Source organism: Macaca mulatta, chromosome 1 (assembly GCF_049350105.2).
Source record: "Macaca mulatta isolate MMU2019108-1 chromosome 1, T2T-MMU8v2.0, whole genome shotgun sequence".
In the NCBI taxonomy this organism is placed as follows: Eukaryota; Metazoa; Chordata; class Mammalia; order Primates; family Cercopithecidae; genus Macaca; species Macaca mulatta.
In genome coordinates, this window is record NC_133406.1 from 77228050 (window position 1) to 77255869 (window position 27820).

General features: G+C 37.5%; 1 long non-coding RNA gene across 1 annotated transcript in view; it reads right to left on the reverse strand.

Annotated features, from left to right (window-relative positions):
* The window catches only part of LOC114677745 (uncharacterized), a 118588-nt gene that overhangs the window by 27853 nt on the left and 62915 nt on the right, over positions 1 to 27820 (reverse strand). Inside the window, exon 2 of the long non-coding RNA XR_013411028.1 lies at positions 4167 to 4342. This is a non-coding gene — a long non-coding RNA (uncharacterized LOC114677745). The remainder of the gene's footprint in view (positions 1 to 4166; positions 4343 to 27820) is intronic.

The window sequence follows — 27820 nt, forward strand, 5'->3', positions numbered from 1 at the left end:
TGGCCTCTAGGCTATACTTTTTTTCAGCAGCTGCTGATTCTTTAATTTAATTATAAGCTACAAGTAAGCTTCTTAAAGAGGCAATGTCTATAGCAAACAGTGTTCAGAGGACACTCTGTTCACAAATTTTATGACAGTCAGCACTGTTGCAATTACATGTTCTAATATGAGATGGGTGGACTGGTGTGGGAGAAATAAGAGCCACCATTCTCCTCCTCCCCCACCCAGACTTAAACCAAAATTGTTTTTGAGGTTCAAAAATATTCACATGACAGCTTTCTATGTTTGGCTGGAGCAGACTAAATTTGCAATGCCAAGAAAATGGTTTCTTCTATCTTTAATTCTAATACATATGTCACAGGACCTAAGGGGTGCTCCAGTGCTGGGTCCTCCCTCTCCTGCAGAGCTCCTGTTTCATTGTGTTTATTATGCACTTATGTGCACAGAACCAGGCTTTGCACTGAATGAGAAATGAGTAAGATAACAATCTTTGCCCTCAATGTACACACCACGTCGTGAGGGAAAAGCCATCAAAGCAAGTAAGTAATTTTTACACAAAGCAGAATAAAAGAAACAGAATAGAAATGTGAAAACTTAAAAAAGGAAGAAATGGCATGTGAGCTGGTGGCATTTGGCAGGGTTCACAATATCAGTGAAAGGGGTGAAATTTGAAGTTCTAGAAACACACAATAGGAAGTTTTTTTCCCTTGCCATTACCCACCAAGACTAACACACTCTTGCTTGTCTGAGATCCATGTCACACAGAAGCTCTCTTTTCTGAATGAACGTTGACTTTGAAGTCAGACAGATTTGAGTTTGAATTCCATCTGTGTCAGGCATGAACTGTGTGACTCTAGGAAAATTCGTGTCTCTAAATTGATTTTCTACTTTATAAAAGAGAATAACAAAAACCAGTTTTATAAATGTAGAAGAGGTAAGATATGTACATACAGATCTTATACAAATTGGGCAATTTATGAGATAGAGAGGGAGAGCTACATGTAGTGGGAAGACTTGTACTGTGCTCTCTCATGGTGTATGGCAGCCCCCAGTTCTTTCATTATTAGAGAAACCAACATACATTTTAAACTTACGGTAAATTAGATGCATTAGAATCTCAGATTCTAAGAATTAAATCCTTAGAATTGAACTAGACTCATTGTTTTAGTATTAATGTCTTTTTCTGCAGGAGATGGTGGAGTTAAAGATGCTGCAAGGAAGGAAGGGAGAAGATGTGTAAGTATGTGGACAGCCAAAACCTGACAAAAAAAGAATGAATATAGTTCAGAAAAAGACGCATGTTTCATGTCCTATCTTCCGGTAAAAAGTAGTACATATTTCTCTTTTACATGTGTTTTATTATGTCTTTGGTTACTGATATTTGATCAAATGTAAACAAAATATTCATTGGACATACCAAGCATCACTTATAATGATGCAGCTTTATTCTTGTGTAGAAATTGTTGGAGGGAATTGCAATATGGTTTTGCAACATGTGTAACATTTTGGCACATACCAGTGATAATTTGCAATGATTTTTCCCCTTCATGAATATATTCCAGATATTCATTTGAGACTCTAATATGAGGAGATCAACTTAGGTAACCCAGTGGTTCAGGGTTAGCAGGTTGGATGTGATTATCTCCAAAAGTCAACTCCCCACTCCTGCTTCCTTTAGCCATCTTTTCCACTGCTTATTTCTTCTTGCCGTTAGTAATATTTTTTCCCTAATACCTATTTCAGCTTTTCTTCCTCAATAACTAGATGTCTTCAGTAAAGGAAAAAAACCACACTCCCTCTTAAACTACAAAGATAGTATTTTTCCCCCTTTTATACTCAAATAAGAAGAGGAGCCATACAAGGAGTAGAGGTTGGTGGAGGACAGAAGAGATGCAGAGGAAGAAAAGAGAAGGGCAAGCATGGTCTCTATTTCCCTCCTTTTGTTGGCCCACATACTGTTTTCTCCTCCAAGTCTCTGACTAATTACAAATTCACTGTGGGAGGCTGTTGCTCTTTCCACCTGGTTTCCATTGCATGGGAAAGAGATCAGTGCCCAAAACACATTTCAGTGCCTGACATGGAAATGCCAAGAGTTGAGACAACCTACTGAGCAATATTGATAGATAAGCAACAGTCACATCTCTATCAAGTCATTTTTTTTTTAAATATCTACATCAATTTCCTTTTGCTAGATGAGTCAAATGCTTACAACTCTAGTTCTCTCATACTTGGCAGAGTAACACTACATTTTTTTTTTTCTGGTTAAGAATTCTATGATCTTCAGCAAATTTGCTTGTTCTGTTACTGGCTCCATTTCTTTGGGATTTTTCTCTAAAATTATCACAGTGTTCACTGCCCTCAGTTTCAATGTTGGGTACAATAGGTCTATTATTTTTATGCAATGCTAAAATTTCTTTTTAAAAACCTCTGGGAAATTAACTACTGAATACATCAAATGTGTGGAGAAGGTAACCTACATCTATTCATTCATTTGTTTATTCGTTTACACAACAATATTTAGTTAGCTCCTACTACGTAACCAGCACTGTATGGGCAGTGGGGATACAGCAATGAAGAAAAAGAAAAAATAAATAAATAAAAGACAAAATCCTCTCTATCATGAATTTTACAATGAATATTCTGTGATGAGAGAGACAAAATACAGAACATAATAAACAATTGTATTACACAATACTTCAGAGAACAATACTTAGGTTAACAGAGATGACAGGTGCTGGATGACAGGAGTAGGATTTTTTATAGAATGATCATGGGCATCTGAGAAGGTGATATTGAGGAAAGAATTAAGAGAGGTTAAAGAGCAAACCCCATGGATAGAAAGTAATACTACTATGGGCAAACACCCTGAAGTGGAACATGGTTGTGAGATGATACCAGGTGCGCTGGCTGACTATACTATCTTGGGCTGTATGGAGTCAGGAACATGATTTTACCATAGCACTTGAAAATCAAGCTAATAAAAACATGTTCAAATAAAATATTACTCTATTTCCTTCACGTTAGGCTCAGAAAAATTTTACGCTAAGTGAGATCAGCGTTCCCTCCTTTCAGACTTATCCATTGGTACTACAGAAATACTGTAAACAGTATAACTACAGAGCAAGTGTTATGATTGTTCAAAAACATGAATGTTGTTTTGCATTGTAATATAATGAATACACACTGAGTTGTTTGCTTTTGGAAAAAGGTAAATGTTGGAATACATTCTATAAACATTGTTTAAGTTATATTATAAAGTTACATTTTATAGGCAGTTTTACTGGTCTTATAGCCATCAGCCAAAAATCTCAGGTGCTTAGGTCGGTGGAAAAATAAGCTACTGTCTGTAGAGTTTTCAATAAAACAGTCAAAAAAGAGGTTGATGTTAAAGAAAAACTAGCATAGAAACTAATATTATTTTAGAGATCCATTTTTTTCTGTTTTACTTTATATTATTCACATTAAAATACTTTATAGGTTTGTTTCTCTCAAAGGATTTAGGTTTTCTCCAAAACCACAACTTGGTCTTCAAAGTTGGGTTTAAATTAAGATTGAAAAAAATATTTTTTGAACTCTTGTAATTTCTAATTATTTTTAATCAAGTCTGACATTTTGCTTATCTATATTTAAAAAAAAAAACTCAATTCATCCACCTAACAAAAAACTACTTGTACTCAAAAGCTATTGAAATAAAATTTTCTTTAAAAATCTCAAAAAAGACATTAATGATAGCAGAAAGGGACTCTTGAATCACCAACAGAAGGAAAACTTACATTTTCAAAGGGGGCTATAAGTAAAACTGATACAGTCATCTTTTTCCAAAACATAGTAGGAGAATAAATTGCAAATAATTAAATTGGGTTTCTAGGCTGAATGATAACTTTTGAGAGCTGACATCTGATCACTGAGCTCACCTATTCAAATAAACGTAGTATTAGTTGGTCTGTTTTTCTTTCATTATATTTAAAGCTAGGAAAATCTAGATGGAATAACCAGTCTCTCTCACTGACAACTTTGTATTTTTCTGCTGCAAATGAGCTCAATTTTCTTTAATCATTTTTTATGTGTTTAAACAAACTCTAAATAAGCTTTATATTTTTAAACATTGACATATACATACCCTTATACACCTAACCCAAGAGAAGATAAAATTAAATTTTAGTAACCTTCTTTATTGAAGCCAACATGGAGTGCCTCCTTCTTCTCCCACAGCAATGTCATGAGGAGAATGAGAGCCTCCACAAGATCTGCCCCGAAAGTCTTCTCATCTCTCCACTTCATGAGCCTTACCCCTCTGAGTACCATGTTCTTAAAGTTTCACAAGGGAGCTGGGGCTCATTTGCTGAAGGAAATCCATACAAGCATGACATTAGCATGTCACTTTTATCACGATAATCCTCACCAGGGCTTCTCTGGGACAATTACCAAAATGTTCTCAGAGAATAAAGAGAAGCAGGAAGATCATGAGAGCAGACTGGGGAGTGTGATGACTGAACCAGTAAAATCACGCTAGAGAAAGAGGACCAAAGAGAAAAGTGCACATCAACAGCAAACACTCTCATTCACTTAGACCCGTCATCATGGAGGCTGAAGGACTTTCTGGGCTTGGTCTCAAAGAAGACTGGAGAAATTAAGGCTGGTAGGCACCTGTTTTAGCTAACTAGATACAAACTTGTAAAAATGTTAAACCAAAAAAAAAAATGAGTCTTCCTCCACCACAACCCCAGACCACATTCACAGAAATAACTACTGTTCACTATAACAGTAGCTACATCTATAGAATATTGGTATTCTATGCCTATGCAAAGAGGGCATGTGTGTGTGTGTGTGTGTGTGTATAATATACAAGATATGTACATAAATATATATACTTCACGTATATGGGTTCATATATATTCATCTGATATCTAGCTAGCTAGCTAGCCATAGATGTGAAGTATACCCATACCACCCATTGCTGGTGTTATTCTAAAATGACTGTCTCAGAGTTTGTACACATTCTTCTTCGGATTATCTGTATTGCACTAGGGGGGTTGATGGAGAGGGAAAAGGCATCTAAGATAAGAGCAAATACAGAATTGAGCTTTTCTCCCTTGGGAAGGGGCTGAAGAAATTAATATTAAGAAAATTTCAGAGGATATGATTTCTTAAGAGATAGAAAGTAAAAGCATATACCAGGGGAGAGGAGCGAAACTAACATCTGTGGCTTAGACATGAAATTGTGGCCTTTGCTGATCTCTCTACTGCTCAGGATGCAGGCACATCATCAAAGGCAAGAGATCCAGACTTCCAGGAGTGAAACAACAACAACCAACCAGTGGCTCACCATGACACTGGAAATGGCTGTGAAGAATGTAGAATGCTGAGAGTCAACTGTCCAATGGGTGAATGTGGGAAAGAACTAAGACAACCCCTCAATTTCCGAAATATTCCAGAGGAAAGCCTCCCTTGGGGAATGGCTGATGCTTGGAATATAGATGCCATGTATAATTATTTAGTTCACAAATTGGGGTCAGTTTGACATTATATCGTAAGCTGTAAGGAGAAGAAATCTTCTTACCTCTCTACATTCCTAATTTGGCTATAAATGTGGTGTGCTGCAGGCAAGTCACATTGGCACATGAGAGCAGACTGTTAAATTCTCAGAAATTTTGTAAACCAGTTGTTAAACACAGGCATCATTAAAAATTAAAGTATATAAACTTTCAAATAAATAAATTTTATCAAAAACAAAAATATATTTTTCAAAACTCAACACTTCCTAATTATTATCATTTTACTACCATCTATGCTCTTGAAGTTATTTTTACCTATTGTATGGGTGTAATGGAAACAATATGTCCAGCTCCCTTTCCCTTTGCCTTTAGTTGCATCACATTGATAGCTGGACATTGGCTAAGGTGGAGGCATTAATAACACAAAAACTGGCAAACACCACAAATCAGGACCTCATTTGTTCTGCTGATTATCTACACCACTGGTTCTCAACCAAGGTGAAGTTCGCCCCTCAAATGCCTAACATTTGGCAATGTCTGGATAAAGTTTTGGTTCTTCCAACTGGGGATTACTACTAGTATCTAGTGGGTAGAGACCATGGATGCTGCTAAATACCCTATAATTCACAGGATAACTGTATTAGTCTGTTCTCACGTTGCTAATAAAGACATACTTAAAACTGGATTATTTATAAAGGAAAGAGGTTTAATTGATTCACTGTTTCACATGGCTGGTAGACCTCACAATCATGGCAGAAGGTGAATGAGAAGCAAAGCCACATCTTACATGGCTGCAGGCAAGGCAGCGTGTGCAGGGGAACTCCCATTTATAAAACCATCAAATCTCATGAGACTTATTCCCTATCACGAGCACAGTACGGGGGAAACTGCCCCTATGATTCAATTATCTCCATCTGGCCCTGCCCTTGACACATAAGGATTATTACAGTTCAAGGTGAGATTTGGGTGGGAACACAGCCAAACCATATCAACAACCTCCCATAACAAAGAATTATTCAGCTCCAAATGGCAGTAGTGCTAAGGTTGAGGAACCCTGGTCTAGACCCAATAAAGTGATATGGAAAATGTTAACAGTGCAGATTAAAGTATCATGTCTGTCCTGGTTACATTGGCCTGTGTCTGCCCTCCTTTCCTATCATCACAGGCAACTTTAGCTAGCCTTCTGTCTTCAGAATTTTCCAGGCAAAGGCAGGTATAACTTTCTCAATTATCAAATATCCCCAAGCCTAACAGAACCCACCTCAGGTGATCTGGAGTGATCTCTCACCATGCTTCACTCCTGTACCACAATAGTATCTGACCCATGACTCCACCTGTTGCTCTTGGGACCTTTCTGACTTATTTGGTGGAGGAAGCAACATTAACATTCTCTTTTTCTGTGAATTACCTCCAAATATAGCCTCCTCTAATAAATCTCTGTCTTCTGCCTTCTATTGTGTATTCTGGAATTAACTAATAGGATGTGGGTCTCAGGACTAGCTTTGCGATCTCATGGTAAATCTTGGAAGTTTATGTTAAGAGTGTGCATATTTAGAACTCACTGCTCTCAGCTTTGGGGCTTCAACTGAAACTTTAAATAACAGAAAAATTCTAAGGCAACAACCTATTCTATATTCTTGAAGAGTCCCATTGCAAGAGCTGGACAAAAGCAGACTCTGTTTATAGAAAACCATTGATCAAAACTGAAACAAGTCTGATGTTCAGTGTGAAACTATACAGCGGACCACAAACAGGGCCTCTAAAGTTGTGCAGCTCCACCTGGGAGTGGCTGATAGGATTCAAACTCTTCAAAGTTCCAAAGGGATTCTCTGACCTTTAGTATTTGGACAGACAGAAAGACATTGTGCAGATAGAAGGCCCATGGATAGAAACCGACTAGGCATTGTGGGTTGGGTTCACTTACTGGAAAATTTAGGCAAACAGATTCAGTGATTCTAATAGGCCAATCAATCATCCACACGAGTAAGAACTTCACACTGGCAGAGGCTAAGTCTGGATGACCTGTTCCATGTGGTCACCTCCCCTTGCCTTCTCCCATGCATTGTCATGGACCTCCAATCAGAGCTTCATGCTCCATCCACCTCAGTCCACACAGAGGTCTCTAACAGCCAAATGTTAGTTTTCTTTGAAGAACCTTAAAAAGTGGCTACTTGCACAAGCTTCTTAAAGTCTAACAAAATCAAATAATTGAAATAGTAGAGAATAAAGTGAGTGGATTCGAAAAATCCACATCCCCCAAAAAAGAAATCCCACGAGTCAACAATCTGAGAAAATGAAAACCAGAACTAAACAAGTAAACACGTTCTTCTTCCTTGTATGCAATATTTAAGTAGTTTGTCACTTTCTTCCAGAAGGCACTTTACATAGTAGCCTTTGGTAACTGCTGACTTTACAGAGAGATTTATTGGAGGTAGAAAAGCTGTAGTCACTGCCTTGCCAAAGCAGTAAACATAAGGGATTTACTTTCCACAACAATTTACTTTTATATTTTTAAAAATACTTCAGGAAGGATGTACATTCAAAGAATATTTAATGGAAATGAGTAAAAGGCGCTGATTATAAGTTTGGGAACTCAAAAGATACCACATATTAAACAGAAAATTACTGTCAAAAATTGTCCCACATGATGGAACTGTATAAACATAAGTCATTGTAAGTTAAAAACTACCTTATTCCTTGCTACAATAACCAACAGGGACTCAACAGACATATAAATTTCTTCTTATATGGTGATTACCTCACTGTCACTCCTTTACCTTCCTCTGAAGGTGTAAAAAAAAACAAGGCCAGCTGGGCGCAGTGGCTCATGCCTGTAATCCCAGCACTTTGGGAGGCCGAGGTGGGCAGATCAGGAGGTCAGGAGATCGAGACCATCCTGGCTAACACAGTGAAACCCCGTCTCTACTAAAAATACAAAAATTTAACCGGGTGTGGTGGTGGGTGCCTGTGGTCCCAGCTGCTTGGGAGGCTGAGGCAGGAGAAAGGCAAATGAGTTTTTATTAGAGTTATTCCCAAGTGGAATGAGTATGGAATATTATTCAGCAGTAAAAAGGAATGGAGCACTAACACATGCTACAACACAGATAAACTACTAAGTGAAAGAAACCAAGTACAAAAGGCCATATGCTCTATGATTCCATTTACATAAAAGATCCAGAATGGATAAATCTATAGAGACAGAATGCAGATTGGTTTTTGCCAGGAGCTGGGAAGAGGAGAAAAGGGGAGAACCTGCTTAAAGGGTAAAGGGTTTAAGAATGATGGAAATATTTTGGAACTGGATAGCAGTGGTGGTGGCACAGTGCTGTGAATGGACTAAACACCACTGAATTGTTCACTTTCAAATGGTTAATTTAGAAATAAGAGAGGAGAAATAGCAACAAAAACGTTGAATGAGTAGTCACAGGATTCCCAAGTTCCCTAGCAATTAAGTTGTTTTCTTCAGCATAGGCCAGAAGTTTACTCAATAGAGACACAGTGACATATATAAAGTCAAGGTTAGACTAGAGAAACTCAAGATTCCTTCTAGTTTGGAACCATGATGGTCTGTGATGATTTGACATGCTCTTAAGAGCTTCTTCAAATACCAACAAAAGTATCTCCGATGACCCACAAGTTCTGCATGGCCTCACTGAAAACACCCTGTGTCCCCACCCCACCCAACCCCTACTCATTTCGCCCCATGTTGCCCCTCGTTCTAACTGTCCTGCTTTCTTTCAGTCCCTCATACACACCATGATCCCTCCCTTTCTCCAGACCCTTGCACACGCTTTTACATTCCCTAAAATGCCCTCCCCTTTCTACCTGGTTAATTCTCACTCATCCTCCAAGCATCATTCCTTATGAGAAAATGTCTGTCACTCATTGCACCAAGACAAGAAGGGCCAAATATAGTGGAAACAAGAAAGGAAAAGGGAATGAAGGAAGAAGTGACTGTGGAGGCAGGATGGGCAAGACTCAATGACCTTAGGGATCAAGAGTTACTGATTGGATCACAGAGGCTTTGCCAAATGCAAACTTATTTGCATTTATTTGACTATCATAATTTGCATCATTTACCTAGTACATCTTATTCATACTTATATGCTATACATATATACTAGGTATTAAATTTGTCTTCAACGCTCTAATGTCCTTTCTTCATCTAACTGTATGCTGCTTAGAAACAAATCATATTTGGCTGGGCACGATGGCTCATGCCCGTAATCCCAGCACTTTGGGAGTCCAAGCGAGGTGGATCACCTGAGGTCAGGAGTTCGAGACCAGCCTGACCAACATGGAGAAACCCTGTCTCTACTAAAAATACAAAATTATCCAGGCACAGTGGTGCATGCCTGTAATCCCAGCTACTTTGGAGGCTGAGGCAGGAGAATTGCTTGAACCTGGGAGGCAGAGGTTGCAGTGAGCCAAGATCGTGCCATTGCACTCCAGCCTGGGCAACAAGAGCAAAACTCTGCCTCAAAGAAAAAGGAGAAAGAAGAAATAAAAAGAAAGAAAGAAAGAAAGAAAGAAAGAAAGAAAGAAAGAAAGAAAGAAAGAAAGAAAGAGAGAGAGAGAGAAAGAGAGAGAGAGAGAGAGAGAGAGAGAAAGAAAGAAAGAAAGAAAGAAAGAAAGAAAGAAAGAAAGAAAGAAAGAAAGAAAGAAAGAAGGAGAGAAATCATATTCATCTTTCTATGCTACATTTCACCTAGCCCAAAGACTTGTCGGTGGTCAGCATTCTTTCTAAATAAATATATATTAAATGAATGAATGAATAAATTGTTGCTGTGGTTTGCTGTTTAAGTTTCCAGGTCTGTTAGCAAACCCCAGACTTGTAAAATACTTGAAGGGTTGTGTACACTCCTTTTTTGTATCTTTCTTTGTGCACTGCTAAAACCTAAGCATACGATAGGGCTCAGGATATTTCTGAGGAAGAAATGAATGATGAGTGAATGATTTCAGGCTATCTCTCCAGGAAAATGAGTTTACTCAAGCCACCACCAGTTTCTATGAGTATAATAAATACATTCAAATGTAAGTCTATACAAAACCTATTTAGGTAAGGCAGGCAGCCACTCAACCTGGAAGCACATTAGATATAGAGGATTATTGCTTTATCATCAGTGTCATGCTCACAGCTGTGAGCTTGTGTGCAGCACAGTTCTATAACCTCAGGGGGACTGTCAGCTGTAGATACTGAAAACACAGTTCTGCCACCAACAGCCCATTTCTATTACAGTGAGTGACCCTCCTGTAGTTGGTGGTTGCAGTTTCAGCCATGTTGGTAGTCAGGATTTGTAACACATCTACCTTTCACTCACACCATCTCCCCAACACACTCCCAAGTGAGAGGCAGCAGCTAGCTATTCGACAAGGTACTTTCCCTATAAATCTCAGCAGGAAGCAGCATGGTGAAATGGGAAGAACACAAGATTGAGGGCCAACTCTTGTGTTCTGCTCCCAAATATTTAACAACTCCATGTTGTTATATGTAACAACTCCACGGAGACTTTAGGAAAAAGGAAGGCAACTAGTGGTTTGCTGAACACCTATTCTGTGCCAGATAATTTGTATATCATTTATTTAATCAGCATCATAGCTTTACCTTATAGCTAATATTGCTTCTTTTTCACAGCTGGAGCAACAAAGAGGCTGAACAACTTGCCCAAGGCCAAACATGTAGGATGTAATAGAGAATTTGTACCCAGGTTTTTCCGGTAAACTATTTTTCTTTTCTCTGAGCCTCAATTTTGTCTATAAAAGAAAGAGATTAGGTGTACATGATTTAACACCTCCATAATTTTTCTAGAAACTTTTAACCTACTCCCTGATTTGTAACCATTACCACAGGAAGTAACATTGCAGCAAGAAGTAAAACAGAAACTGTCTAAAATAGATAAAATGAAGAGATATACTAAATTGAGTTCATCTCTTTGAATATTGGATTATGGACAAGGCAGGTAATCTTCATACATCAACCTTGTGTATTCAATTGAAGATATTTTTAATAAATTCAAATATAACATTTTAATGATTCAACAAAATTTTTTTTCAGATTTTAAACATTATGCTATCCTCTTATTTAGTATGTCCAAAAGATTATGTTTTATTGAAGCTATTAGTGCCCAATAATCTCACTTTTGTGCCTAGATTGAGACCTTTTGGGAAAAAAGTTTGAGGACTGGTGAATGGACACTTTTCAATGCATGTCTATTAACTCCAAGGGGGAAAAAAACTACGTTGTACTTATTCACTCCTATGTGCGTCAGTCTAAATAGAAGGAGATTAATGTCTTTCTCAGATGAAGGAGCTAGACAGTACGGTAAGCTTGTTTCACTGGCACATAATAAAAATCTTTGAAGCCAAGGACCAGGCTGCTTTGCCTCTTTAGGTAAGAGAGGTGTCCTCCTCTTCCTGAGCTCTTCCCCCATACAGAGGAAGGATGGGGATCTTCTACTTTATAAGTACCTCTTTTGGGCATTGCAAGCCAATGTCAGCTTTCAGAGACGCCAATCTGGCACTCACAGAAGAATTAAGGTCACTTAAGGAATACGTGCAATAAAAAGAAGAGGAAAAAAAAAAAGATTTTGGAAGGCCATCAAAGACTTAAGAGAGGGCATTCCGTGACCAGGCAGAAAATGATAAAGGATCCGGGATTTATGTGCTTAGGAGAATTGAACCACACTGTTATTACAAAGCCATAACAAAACCCTGGCTCAAGCGCCATTCTGCCTGTAAGTGCAATTTCTTAAATGGAGACTAGATTCACAAGGAAGACTATGATTTGTTTGGGATTTTGCCCCCAAAGTGTAAGAATAGCTTAGGCATTAGGTATTCCTAATTTGTTATAACTTGTGAGCAACTGGCTAAGTTGGCAACTGTAAAGAGGCTAAGACTGCAGTGGAGTCTAATAAAAACCCTAATAAAAGTTTTAAACTAGTTCACACATCTGCAGTCTAACGGGGGGTATTACCTAATATGTGCCATCACTGCAGCAGCCCCACCCCACACCGCTGGCTACTTGCTGGAGAATGAGGGTTGGGAGGGGTATTGGTGCAACATTTCCCCCAGGCAGAATTTACTGCTTCTTAGAGAACCACAACCATCTCCACAACCATCTTCAGATGGACCTTGAGGGGATTTATTTAAAGAAATATAGCTAATTCTCTCGGGTTCCCATAATTTGCACTTGCAAAAATTCTTTGAAAAGCGTTGAAGCACACCTCTTCAACGTATAGATATCTTCACCAGGAGACAAGAAATTGATGTCTGGCATTTTAATGCCCCCGTGCAAAAATAATCAACTCCACCCCCAGGGTCTCAGCAGCAGCAGTTCAAAGAGAGCTCCCCTCCAAGTGCTGGGATTGCATGATTTCACTAGAGTGGAGGAAGAAGTGGGAAGCCGGTGGTAGGAGGTGGGAAGCCCAAGATTTCTTTCCACGCTTTGAAAATTAATCAAGAACCTTGGGAAAATACAAAAGTAGAATTTTAATACAAAAATTTAAAGCTTAGTAAATTGCTGATATTAAATGCAAAAAAAAAAATCTTTTCCCATTCCAGAATAAGTATTATATTTTTCTAAGAGAAAGTGTTTGCACCATGAGCTGACATTATAATATGTTTAATTAGGTGATTCTAAAGGTTGTTCTAGCACATGCATAAACCAGTCCAGCATAAGGCCCCATCATTGGCTCGGTCTCAAGAGAGGGTGCACATGACACTTCGCTGCTAACAGTAGCAGCCTTCAAGGCCTGTGCCCACCAAGAGCACATAGATCAAGTTGGCTCTTAGAGTCTAGTCACACATTTATATTAAAAGGTAGAAAAGCCACCTTCTGGGACTTTTCCAGAACTTCAAATAGTCTCCCTTCTCTCAGCTCATCAAGCTTAAAATGGTTTTCTTTGTTAGCTTTCAGCCACCCTTGCCTTCCAGACTAAGGAGATTTGAAACCCCTCTCCCCAGGTTATGGAAGATACAAAGGACTTTTCAGTTCACCCTATTTTCCTGAAAGAAAATCTCTCTGTCTCATAAAAGCAGCCCCAAACCACACAAAAGCCTGGGGGCCGGGAGAAGGAGAGAATCCAAGCCAATTCTCCCTTCAATCACTTTAACTTGCTGCCGAAAGCTGCGAGGTGTCCTGTGTCTGGTGATTAGCATCAGGTGATGCCAGGGTGCCAAAAAATTAGCAAAATAACCTGCCTTATTCTAAGAAGGAGACTCATGGCAATGAAATTATTGTCCTAAAAATAAATGTGTTGATTAGGTCTTTGCATTTGTGCATGCACTCTCAAACAAAGAAATAGAGGCATGCTTCTAAAAGGGGCATTTTCAAAGAGAATATTATCCTCCTCCTCATGCCCAGCCCCACCCACCCAAAAAATAAAGCATTATTACATTCAAATCCACTAGGGAAAAACAACCAAATATATGTTAATTCTACTTATAATCTCTGTTCTATAGTCATGCTTATCATCATCTTTTTTTTTTCCTGTTCTCTAAATGAAAACCAGAATTGCCTGAATTCAAGTTATTAAGATATTTTCTTACAATTTTAAATCACAGAACATTTCTTCTTCAATATTTTTATTTGTTCTGTTTGCACATCAAGTAGCCTGTTTCCTCTAACTAACACAGTATTTACCCTAACACAACAAGTAGCCTGGAGTCCAGTTCTGCTCTCATTTGCCTTAGGGGTATCTGAGGTACTGGCTTCAGGTTGTCTGGAAGAGACTCCATGAGGGTTCAGGAAGTCAACATCTGAACTACATCTGGGGCATTTGGATTAGTATCTACACATTTGGGTTAAGACACCTTCAAAAAGGGGTGCATGGGAGTCACTCACATTGTAGCTAGTATTATCCCCATTGAGTGAAGTAGTTGGAATTTAAGGAGGGTCATTCACACAGGTGGTGGAAGAGCTAAGATTCAAATTCAGATCTGCTTGGTCCTAGAACCTGCACACGCAAGTCCTTCATGATACATCTCCCCTATTAGTAACATGAAACAGACCCAGAATTTCTGACTCAATCCTCCAGAAAGCAAGGAAACTCTAGGATAAGGGGCATTCCCTTGCCTTCTCTAACTGCAACTTGCAACTACACCCCCTTTCCCCCACCCTCAGCCCTAGTGCATTTTCTGGCTAAGAGACATACATGTGTGACTCAGAGACATGGTGTCCAAAGAGGTCTGGAGCAGAGGCATTGAGCAGGTTCTTTGAGGAGGTACCTACCAGTCCACAGGTGGGAGTCAGGCAAGAGGAAGGGCTGGGGCAGAGGAACTAAGCCAGTAGGAAGTGGAGCCCAGTATAGGCTGCAGCAACTACATGTGGTAACTGGCCCCAGACATCATAAAGAGGAATTAGTATGTATTCAAGAACACTGCCTTTCCATAATAGAAGATATTTCATTGCCAAGTTACCAAGAATGTCTAGAAGTGTCAGAACTGGGCTTGGATGAGGACTCTGGCCAAATAAAACTTTTCCTGGGGCTTGTTACCATTATTTTTCAGTGGCAATAGTGACTCAGAAAACAATCTTTAGAAATATTTTTTATCACCTAGATCTACTCAGTCAAGTGTCCTTCTATTGTGATGCTGCTACTCCTGAGTTGGACCCATGTTCTTTCCAGTTTTCTGAGGTCACTATACTGTGCTATTTAGAAGAAACAACAGATACACACCATTCTCTATTCCAGGCTACAGCTTCAGTGCCACCACTCCAGCCAGGAGGCCCTCAACCCTGGCTGCAAATTAGGATTATATAGAAGAGACTAAGATCAGCATAAATGTCATGGTAAAACAAAATAAACTTGTCTAGTGTTTTCAGTAAAGAATGATTAGAAAATATGACCTATTCGCATATTTAGATAGGATTCATCTCTATGCATGCCCCCAACCTGTAACAAAACTATTAACAGTTAGTCAATGATGCATTAAGTTTTCACTAGAAAGCCAGCTATGATATATGGTACAAATGAGCAAAAGTTGAAGCTCTGAGTTCATGTAAAAGATGGCTGCGTGTAATTTCATCCACCCTCTGCCCTCCATGTCTCTCAAATGATCAGTGGGAAGCTATAATACGCATTTATCCACAATTACAATGCTGTTGAAATAAAGAAAATATTGTAGACAAATAGTTTTTCCATTTTAAAAGTTGGAAGGTTTTTTGCTTACTTCTTATCCATATATATTTAATTAGATGTGGATGCACCTGCTTGGCCATTTTGTACATAATTTGATTTTGCAGTGCCTTCATAAAAATAAGAAAACAGTGACCCCTCTGGATGACTTCTTGGCAAGAGGAAGATACTTTTTTAAAGAAGAAAAAGCTGGTGCCTACCCCCTTCTTCCAGGCAGGACTGAGCACAGCCTGGATCACATCTCCCACTCATTCCCTCCATCCGGCATTTATAGGCAGGGCTTGGAATGTGCAACCCTAAGCATATAACCCTAAAGGATCGCCCACATTCAATTCACAATTATTCTTTTACCCAGCATCATTCGATGGAAAATCTCCAGGAAACATTTCAGAAATCGGTCATAATTTTTCAGTTGAGACAAAGTTTGGAAGGTTTCTAGCATTTAGTGAGAAGAGACCAGGGATGCTAGATGCCTTACGATGTTCAGGGAAGAACCAAACTACAAAAAATTGTTCCATACCTTCAGATTAGAAAAAAATATATTTAATTTTAACTGGTACAATTACCTGAAGCTTGACCCTAATTTTTTTTTTTTTTGAGACGGAGTCTCCTTCTGTCGCCCAGGCTGGAGTGCAGTGGCCAGATCTCAGCTCACTGCAAGCTCCGCCTCCCGGGTTTACGCCATTCTCCTGCCTCAGCCTCCGAGTAGCTGGGATTACAGACGCCCGCCACCTCGCCCGGCTAGTTTTTTGTATTTTTTAGTAGAGACGGGGTTTCACCGGGTTAGCCAGGATGGTCTCGATCTCCTGACCTTGTGATCCACCCGTCTCGGCCTCCCAAAGGGCTGGGATTACAGGCTTGAGCCACCGCGCCAGGCCCCCTAATTTCTTTATAATTAAATTAAGTAATCTATTTAATAGTTTGTATATATACTAATTTTCCAAAAATGCAGCTACTATATGAATGAAGAGAAGACTGTATATTGTTACCTTACAAAGATCTGCTTAACATTTTGGAAAATTATGCCACGAAGAGAAACTCAGGTCACAGGATTTTTGTTTCTAATACGAGATACTTGTTATCGTTTATACTAGTAGTTGTTCCATTCATGATGATTGAACATATGTATACATATATATCGTTAAATCTTGTTTCAAAATATCAAACATAAAAGATAATGGCAACAAGATTCAGCTGAAAATTTGAAATTGGATTATACAGATTTGCCCATAAAAGAGAAGTTATGGAAATGCCTTCTCTCCCAGTGTGTTTTTTCTAATGAAGTAACAAAGTCATGAAGATTAAAGAAACATTTTACAAAAAAACATCGTAATAAAGTTGTCAAAAGTATGTCACATTTCCAAGGGATCTTGTCCCTGGAATACTCACAAATAGTCTTTTAATCAGAAAAACGACGAATCTTAGCAATACAAATGATTGCTAAAGTGTGGTAAGCTACATAATATTGGAGAAAAGCTAACTTTACTAGCTATGCAAGAATTTTGTAAAATGATCATGGAAAAAAATGCAAATAATTTTTTTAACCTTTCTTTTGAGCAGTGTTACTGTATCAAGAAGAGTTGATGGCAGTGTTGAAAAATTAGCCATGTAATGAAGTGCAACAAGTAAATTTTTATGTCAAGTATATGAAAGCATCTTGTATGATAATGAAGACTTACTGCTCATATACAAAGGATCTGCAAGAAAAAAAAGAGTTGTAGATAAACTAATATTTTCAAAAGTACCGATCAAGTACAAAAAAAGTATGTCAGTAGTTAGAATTCTTTAAAAATATTAAACAGAAAAATAATTTCCTTTCCAGTCATTGATTGTATCATAGAAAATGGGACCAGCTGTGATTTGCCATTAAGGCTTTGTAAACAAATTAAAATACCACCATGTTTTAGCAATTCCTTCTATTTTTCATCAATGACTAGTAGGTAAGAATCTTAGTGAAACATTTCAGAAATCAATATATTGTTTAGTCTTAAATTAATAAAATTAAGACGTCTATGAATTATTATTTAGAAACCTAAGAATTGACAAAAATAGTAAAAATTTTATCCAACATAATAAGTAAGCTTTTCTTATAAGATAGTTCTTCAGAGGGAACTGCTTATCAATTTTATGCTTACTATTTGACACTGTTGTAGAATTATTTCATTTCATCATTGATAAATTAGTGACAAATACAATACCAAAATTAAAATGCTGGAAAATGTTGTATTTATTTTTTAGAGATAGTTGTAAAGTTAAATGAGGTAATTTTGAGATGCAAGGAAATGAAATCAATCACATCAATGTGAAAGAAATATTTACGGGAATTATCAAGAAACTTAGATTTCTTTAAAATAATCTTTGTCACTGAACATTTTCATTATTCTTCTTTCCAGCTGCTGAATGAAGTTAAGTGTAATACTATTTGGAAATACATTACTCTCATATGGATGCTACCAAAAAATGAAATGTAACTATCTGAATGAATTAGTGATTAATGCATGATCTATTCATTTGAAATGGAAAAAGAGCATGTCAGCCAACATTTACAGAGTTCCCTGAGGGAGGAAGAAAGGACAGGGGCCCAAGAATTTAATCATTCTAATTACAAAGTTACCCCACTCCTTTTCTTGTTTGTTTGATTTTTTTTCAATTTTGATATAATGTTTAATGAACAATATGTTCAATGAAAATAGTTTTAACATCATTTAACATTGATTCAATCTTTCTATTAATCTGTTTAAAGGACTGATATCTACATTGCCAGGGCGTATAGCTATTATGTATTATAATCCCTTCTTTTTAATGCTCATTTGGTTCTAATTCTATAACTATATATTTAATGCTCACCACCAGTACTTGTCATGATTATCACTAGTAATTTTGGTTATGTCATGCTCATTCTTTAATATTTTCCTTCAAGGGGTCATGGGATGGAGATATCCGAAGTTCTTGCCTGTTCATAACAGTTGGCTTCTCCTCTTTACAGTTAAAAGTCACTTTTGTATCACACCTTTATTATGTCTAAAAATTTCCCTAGAATACATCCTAGTATTGATTGTCTGGCTTAATATTCTCAGATATGTGACATATTCTTTCAATATGCAGTTTCTATTATTGTTGTTGCTATTTTGGAAAAATTCCTCAAATTATACTGTTAGGATTTGTCCTGTTTCTAGGCTTTTATTTCGTTCTTCAGGGACTCCTTCATTTGCATTTTTTAAATTTGGCCTCTGTTCGATCTTTGTCACTTTCCCTTGAATCTTTTTCAAGTGTCTCATTGTTAGTGTTAAAATTTTAGACTTTTCCATAATGTTCATCTATTTTTTATCTATTTTTCTATAAGGCATTATCTGTTATGTGTATTCATTCATGTTTCTCCTGCAAACCCACTTATTTAAAGAAAGAAGTTGAATTACTTATTAGAGTATTTTGAACTTACTATTTAGGGAGAATGAGTTTCAGTGCTACATCACAGTTACTACAAATTACTACAAACTACAGTTATAAATATATTGCAATGGTCACTGTAAAGAAGTCTAAAAACATATAACAAATATAAACAGTGTGAACAAATTCCAAAACAAATATCAAATTGATGGAGTCGCATGAAACAAATATACTTTTTGTTTTAAGGTTTTTTTTAAAGTCTTTCATATTATTTCTATTCTGTATATGTACAGTGTATATGTATCATAGCTTAATGATAGGAAATTTGTGCTGCCAAAAAAACGCATATTTATTTTGTTTGGGTTGCCCATTCTTTGCTAAATGTAGTATTTATTGAGCCAGTTGTTATCTTAGAAAGTTAGAATCAGAGATAGTTTATGTTTTCATTTAAAACATTATATGTGATTTAAATGTGCATCTCAACTTACCACAGTCTGCCTTCAAATAATATTATACTCACCTTACAAGTAACACAAGAAGCTTACAGCAGGATTTTTTCATTTTCCCCTTGTTCTTTGTGATATTATTGCCATTTATTTTTCACTTCTACATATGTTACAGATGCCACACTACCTTGTTTGCTTTATATAGTTACAAACATTTGGAGAAATTGAAAAACGAGAAGTCTTTAATATTTGCCTCACATTTACCAATTCCAATGTCCTACCATGTTGATCAAGTCTCTCAGTGGTAACCTTCACCTTCAGACTAAAGAATATTCATGAACATTTCTTGTAATACTTAGTGAACAATTCCCTCAACTTTCGATTGTGTGAAAATGTCTTTTATCATCTCCATTTTTAAGGATGTTTGTGCTGATTGAGGATTCTTAATTAACAGAGGTTTGTTTTTCTTTCCTTCCTTGTCTTCTGGCTTGTCTTGTTTCTTATAAAGTCAGTGCTAATTGTTATCTCTGTTCCTCTCACATAATGTGTCTTTTTTCCTCTGGCTCCTTTTGAGATTGTTTTCTCTCACTTATTTTCAGGAATTTTATTATAATGTGCCTCTCTTTTTAAAAAAAAATTCTCTGTTCAGTTGTACATGTGCACTTTTGTTACATAGTTAAACTCATGTCATGGGGATTTGTGTTAGTCCTACTTGGGGTATGTTAGGTTTCTTGGACCTATGTGTTTATAGTTTTCATCATCAGGAAATCTTTTGAGCATTACTTTTTCAAATTTTTTGAATTCTTCTCTTTTCCTAGGACCCCAATTTACACACTTGTTAGACCTCTTACGTGATCACAAAGCTAAGTGAGAATCTGCTTTTTCTTTCCATCTTTTTCTTTCCATGCTTCAGTGTGGAAAATTCCTATTGTTATGTATTAATGTTCATTGACCTTTTTCCCCCCAGTATCTCTTCTGCTATTAAGCCCATCCAGTGAATTTTTTTTCTTTCAGATATTGTTTTTTTCAACTCTCATTTTTTAAATCTCTATTTTACATGTATATTTTTATTTAAATACTTGTTAATTCCAACATTTCTACAATTTCGGAGTCTGTTTCTATTATTTTTTTCTCCAGATTATGGGTCATCTTTTTCTGTTTGTGTGCCAAGCACATTTTGATTGGTTTGATTAGATCGCTGATTTTTAAAATTTTGTTGTCTTTCTTTAGAGATCATTGAATTTTTGTTCCAGTATCAATTAAATTATTTGAGGATTAGCTTGATTCTTTTGAGTCTTGTTATTAAGCTTTATTAGGTCAAGCCTTGAGTAACTATGTGGGGACTACTCCTAAGACATGGCTTTGCTAGGGTCTCTGCTGAATGTTCTAAGAGTTTAATGAGATGTTTCCACTGTGACTAGACTAAACTCAAACCCTACCCACTTCTCAGCCCTGTGCATGCTTGAGTACAAGTTTGTCCAACCTGCTGCCCATGGGCCACCTGCAGCCCAGAACGGCTTTAAATGCGGCCCAATGCAAATCCATAAAATTTTTGAAAACATTTATAAGATTGTTTTGCAATTTCTTTTTTAGCTCATCGGTTTCATTAGTGTTAGTGTATTTTATGTGTGGCCCAAGACAATTCTTCTTCTCCCAATGTGGCCCAGGGAAGCCAAAAGATTGGACACCCCTGCTCAAGCCAAAAGATGGGACACCCTTGCTCAGTTTCTAGTTCTTGGGTACTTGTTCTTTCCCCCATAGTTGTTTTTCTCTAGTCTCATGGAGTTACATGCTGGATTCGAAAGGACATTTGATGTAGATTTCTGGAACTTTCTCTTCATCTCTCCTTTCTCTCTGGTTCTCTGATATCTCTAGGCTTTGATCTCTATCTCCTCAGCTCAGCAAGATGACTGTGCTTCATTTAGCTTCCGGCTTTCTGTGCCATAGTTCCAGGACATGCCTCCAAATTGTAAACCACATCTTACTGGTCTTTCTTCTCTCAGGCATCACAGTCTTGTGCTGGCTATTGTCGAACACCTGAAAACATTTGTTTCATCTAGTTTGTACAGATATGCATTGTTTACCACAGGAACTATGTCCTCAGTTGTAACCAGAAGCAGAAGTGAGTTGCCTATGGATTTTAATTTTTTGCTAATACTGCCCCCAGAAGTATATTGTAAAACAGTTTTCTACAGCCTCCTATACGTATTACTTTTTTTTTTTCCTAATCCACTCTCTGCTCCCTACCACCTGCCAAAATATTTGGTCTTCAAAGTCTTAATAAATACCAGAAACTGAAAGTATTCCCCAACACGTGGCAGGGTTTTAAAATAGAAGATATGTTTCCTGTGCTACTCTGTCATTACTTTGCCCTAGGTCATTCCATATGAATTATGTTGATCCTCCACTTACAAGTAAGATACAGCTCATTTGTTGGACGGTCTAATTCCTCATTTTCTCCACTTTGTTGGTCTGCAATTTTTCTTGGCAAGTTATCCCAACTTCAATTAAAGTTACTTCTCTCCTTCCTTTATTATACACAAATGAATCTGGGTTAGTATAACCTATTCAAACACTGCTTTTTATTTAGTGTCCCTCATAGCTCTACTATTTCATTTTCCTGCTTTTCGTGTAGGGAATGATTTCTTACTTTCTTGTTGAAAAACCCAAACTTATTCATTGTGAAGTTGGGGCAAGAATCTGACTACTTCACTATATTTTCTGAGTAGTCATGTCTAAGCACTTACATAATGAAATGCATGTTATTTTGTGATAAAATGTTTTTCTTTTATTTGTCCTTTTTGAAGGCAATAAATTTATGTGTAGATATTTTATTAATATTTTCAAAATTTTATATATAAAAAGAGTATACCATTTGTTACTTCTCTTACAGTATAGCAAAAGGGGCATTACAAAATATTGGCTGGAAGACAGCATTGAGTCTTATAGGGTTAAAAGCCACTGATTTACTTAACAGCTTATTAATTGCTTTCCATGTCCAAAGCACTGTCCTTTGGAAATACAGAAGCAAAATGGATGTTGTCTATGGCCCTGGTGAGTTCACAATTTAATAGGAGAGATATCCTGGAGCTTCATGAGTATAGGTCACTTATAATATTTCTTCTTCCTAGGACAGCCATTGACACAGACAGGGTGATTAATAAATGCACATTGAATTAATGAAGGTCGGCTCTCAAATAGCTTAATAAAGGACAATAAGTAAAAAGTGAACCAATAGTGGCACAAGTGGAATACCCTAGGAGTTTAGAAAAGAAAAATATCAGATCTGATGTGACCAAAACAGGGCTCTTGGAGGAAAGGGCTTTTAATTTAAACCATGATGCATAAACCAGATTGACATAGAGGCAGATGACAGGGGGTTCCAAAGTGAAGGACAACCAAAAACTCACAAATGAAAGATTACACAATATGTTGGAAGAGTAATTAGCAACCAAGTTTGTCTGAACCTTAGTACTCAAGTTCAAGTAAAGGAGTAACGAAGCTTGAAAGTTAGTGCCAGCCAGATTGCAGAAGAAACTACACCACGGACAGCAGAAACCAAGGTTCATTTCTGACACAATAAAAATAATGCCTTAGGAAGATGAATCTAGCTGTGGTATGTAGGAAAACTATGATGTCAAGGAACAGGGCTTAACTCAGGGGATATTCTTATATCAAATGCCCCACCAAATATGTAAACCACAAAGAATCTCCTTTTTGAAACTAGTAAACCTCAGGATGACATTATTATTTTTAATATCCTGTACCTGTAAGGAGGAGATGAAGAGAAATGAGATAATATTTATGTCATATATGTGTTTAGGAAAAAAAGATACAGTGTTTGAAATAAATAACAATGTAACGGGATAATAAGGGATCATTCTAGTAACTTGAACATTTTCTTCCTCTTCATTCTCCATTACAGACACGTTTAATGTCACCCTGGTCATAAGGTGCAGGGAGCTAGGCAAAGTCACAGTAGAGTAAGTTTCAAAAAGACTGTCCTCAAAGGATTTCTTATATAAGAGAGAACAGACTCAGATACATTGACTTTTGTTATTAATTTAAGAAATGGCCCAGGCGCAGTGGCTCATGCCTGTAATCCCAGTACTTTTGGAGGCCCAAGTGGGTAGATCACGAGGTCAGGAGTTCGAGACCAGCCTGACCAACATGATGAACCCTTATCTCTACTAAAAATACAAAAATGTTTAGCCAGGTGTGGTGGCGTGGGCCTGTAATCCCAGCTACTCAGGAGGCTGAGGCAGGAGAATCACTTGAACCCAGGAAGCAGAGGTTGCAGTGAGCCAAAATCATGCCATTGCACTCCAACCTGGACGACAGAAAGAGTCTCCATCTAAAAAAAAAAAGAAAAGAAAAAAAAAGTCTTAAAACTATATTGTCAGCACAAGAAGAATGTAATTGGATGGTGTTTACTGTTTTTTGTATTTCCCTGGATACTTTAAATTTCTTCTAAGTAGCAGAGACTTGAGAGTTATTCCTCTGTTTTGGATAATTAATCTCAGGTACCTGTAAAGAAACAGACTTTAAACTATAGAAGCATCTTATGCATACCTCCCTAAAAGCCTTGGATTCAGTCAATCTCTTAAGGTTTGCCTCTACGACAACAGCTAATACCATTTTACTTATTCTAAAGCCCAGGCAGTGAGATGAAGTCCCCCTCTGCAGACCCAAGCCAAAAGGACACACTGAGGCTGGAATGTGAATTAAAATTTTCTCTGGTCAGAAGAGATGGCGAGCTTGGTAATCTTGTGGTATAATATTAGATTCTCAGCTCACACCACAGAACTCCATTATGGGCCTCAGAAATCCCCTGGTTACTTCTGCCCCCACTTCCTATGAAAATAATTACTAGTTCATGCCCAAAGATTAAAATAGCCACAGCATAAAACAACTTCAGTGTTCCTCTTAGCCTACTTATTTGCTTAAGCCTCCTTCCAGAATATCCCATCAGTCAGAATTCCAGGCAGTGCTTAAAATGTGCGAAGTTGCTAAGCTTTCATCTCTGACTATTTTGACTAGGTCCCAGTCTCTTCCTCTAAGTGGGGTGTGATTTTTATGTTCATTCTTTCTCATATAAATCATACCTGTCTTCCATTTAGTGTCTCCTGTTTTAGGTATGTTAACCAGGCATAAGAGTGCTTCCAAACTGAGTGGAAAGAAAGAAAGAAAGAAAGAAAGAGAGAAAGAAAGAAAGAAAGAAAGAAAGAAAGAAAGAAAGAAAGAAAGAAAGAAAGAAAGAAAGAAAGAAAGAAAGAAAGAAAGAAAGAGGGAGGGAGGGAGGGAGGGAGGGAGGGAGGGAGGGAGGGAAAGAAGGAAGGAAGGAAGGAAGGAAGGAAGGAAGGAAGGAAGGAAGGAAGGAAGGAAGGAAGGAGAAATAAGAAAGAAAAAGGAAGGAAGGAAAGAAAGAAAGAGAAAGAGAGAAAGAAAGAAAGAAAGAAAGAAGAAAGCAAGCAAGCAAGCAAGCAAGAAAGAAAGAAGAAAGAAAGAAAGAAAAAGGAAGAAAGGAAGGAAGGGGAAGAAAGAAAGAGAAACAGAAAGAAAGAAAGAAAAGAAAGAAAGAAAGAGAGAGAGAGAAAGAAAGAAAGAGAGAAGGAAAGAAAAGAAACCTATTAAGGGTTTTTTCTTAATCTTAAAATGAACAAATAAAAACTTGGAACATTGAGTGGGCAAGAGAAGTAACCAGCATTCATGTGAATGGATGGGGCAATTCAAATTCACTTTGGCATTTGACATTAATAGTAATGGCAATTAATTCTAATAAACCTCACTGTAATGAATTTTTGGTTTTGAACTAATTGAACTGTGATAAACTGGAATTGTGCTAGAAATAAAATAATAATAATAGCATAATAAACATAGAACTAGTATCATTTCATGTCACTTTTGAAAGAAATAGTAAATAAAATTGAGTTGATTTATGGGTGTCAGATCAAGGCAGGACAGTATAGCATCTAAAAGTTTGAATTGTGAACTCGTACAGTAGAACCTCAATAAAACATAACAGATTTCATAAATTAAGTCTGTTAGCATGACTTCATACTATAAAATCATAAATATTGAAAAGCGAATCTTTATTGCATACTTACTATGTGCCAAATGATGTTTTCTATGCATTTTTCTCATTTAATTCTTATATTTTTTATTACATAATCCTGTCCATTTTACAAATACAGAAATTGAACTTTAGGAAGAGAAAATAGCTTACATCAATGAATTAGTGGGTTAGGTGGGGCTGGTGATCAAAACTAAACCCCTATTCTTAAATACTGTGCTATTTATTTTGCTTACTCTTTATGCACAATAGTTAGATTAGGGTATGAGTTCCAGTTGCATCCCCTAAGTGTTTTAGTAGAATCCTGTTGAATTTGTTATCATCTGTTCAATAGTTAAGACTACATTTGGTTTTCAAGCAGCGTTAAATACAACTTAAACGATGTTAAAAAAAAAAAAAAAGGGGTGGGGGTAGGTTCATTGTATGATTTCACATGAGGTTTGGGGTACCTGGTTACTAAAGTGAGTTAAGGAGCTCAACAGTGTTGTCAAGGAACCATGCTCCTCTGCCCATGCACCACTTCTTTTATGGTTAAAATGGTGAAATTTATTTTATGCATATGTACATCACAATTAAAAAATGAAATTTAAAAAATCCTAGTATATGGACTTTTTTGTCCTTAGGATATTAGATGCTAAATTTTTTATTCTAACAGAAGTATGTCAAAAGGCAGGGCCCCAAACAAATTCTCCAAGTCCCATATAAGTTCACATATATCTCAGGGTAATTTTCAGAGTGCCACAAACCTTACCTGCCAGCTTTATTTCTCTTGAGGCTGAGGTAACCTATTTCTATTAGGACCCACTAATATAGATGAGTTAATGGAAATTACATTACAAGATTGGAACGTGTCAAGAAAGAGGCAGACAGAACAAAGTTTGTAAGCCATTCGCCATTCATAACCCCGAAGAGTGCCATCTCCCTACAAGATGGAACAGAGGGCCAGGCATCAGGTCCTTGTTCAAGTCAGAAATGAAGGCGGAAGCCTGGTGCTAGGGACATCTATCCCTTTTGTGAGGAAATTGAAGGCTTCCTCAGAAGTCCCAGCAGATTCCTCTTATATTCTATTGCCCAGATCTGTGTCACATGGCTACACGTAGCTTCAAGGAATGCTGCAAAGGCAAGCAATAATTTAGCAGATCTAAAAGTGCAAATGGGCAAAGGAGAAGAGGGCCAGGCATGGGCACAGGGCTAGCCACCCAACAGTATTTGTGGAAAGTAAATATTCAGAAGATGGTGTCTTCATCTGTTTAGGCTGCTGTAACAAAAATACAATAAACTGAGCAGCTTAAACAAATAAAAAATTATTTCTCACAGTTTAGAGACTGGGAAGTCCAAGATCAAAGTGCCTGCCATTTGGTTCCAGGTGAGGGTTTGTTTTTAGGTTTGCAGACAGATGTCTCCTCGCTGTGTCCTTCCATGACAGAGAAAGCAAGATCTCAGATCTCTTCCTTTTTTCATAAAAGCATTTGTCCCATCATGCAGGCCCCACCCTCATGACTTTATCTCACCTTAATTACCTCCCAAAGGCCCCACCTCCAAATACCATCCCATTGAGGGATAGGGTTCCACCATATGAATTTGAGGGGGATATCACATTCAATCCATGGCAGAAGGGATTATTTGATCAATATAGTATAACTTTCATTAACTGTTATTAGAATTCTTCTAAAGCAAATTTTTTTTCAGAGATAAGGTCTTGTGGTAATAAACAGTTTTTATCTTGGTAACAGTTGCTGAAAAATGCCTATGTGCCGGTAGTGTCTGGACCACACTGACAGTTAGGCATGTGTAGTTCATACCCAGGTCTCTTAAGAAGTATGGAGACTGGATGGGGAAATTATTCAGATTAATCTGCACATGACTATAAGGTAGTATATAATGCATACTATGAAAAAGCAAGTAAAGGGCCAGGCGCGGTGGCTCAAGCCTGTAATCCCAGCACTTTGGGAGGCCGAGACGGGCGGATCACGAGGTCAGAAGATCGAGACCATCCTGGCTAAGAGAGTGAAACCCCGTCTCTACTAACAAATACAGAAAACTAGCCGGGCGCGGTGGCGGGCGCCTGTAGTCCCACCTACTCGGGAGGCTGAGGCAGGAGAATGGCGTAAACCCAGGACGCGGAGCTTGCAGTGAGCTGAGATCGCGCCACTGCACTCCAGCCTGGGCCACAGAGCGAGACTCCGTCTCAAAAAAAAAAAAAAAGAAAAGAAAGAAACAAAAAGCAAGTAAAGTAAAATGCGGCAACTTTAGTGGAAGGAGAAATTATTTTTTACCTGGGAA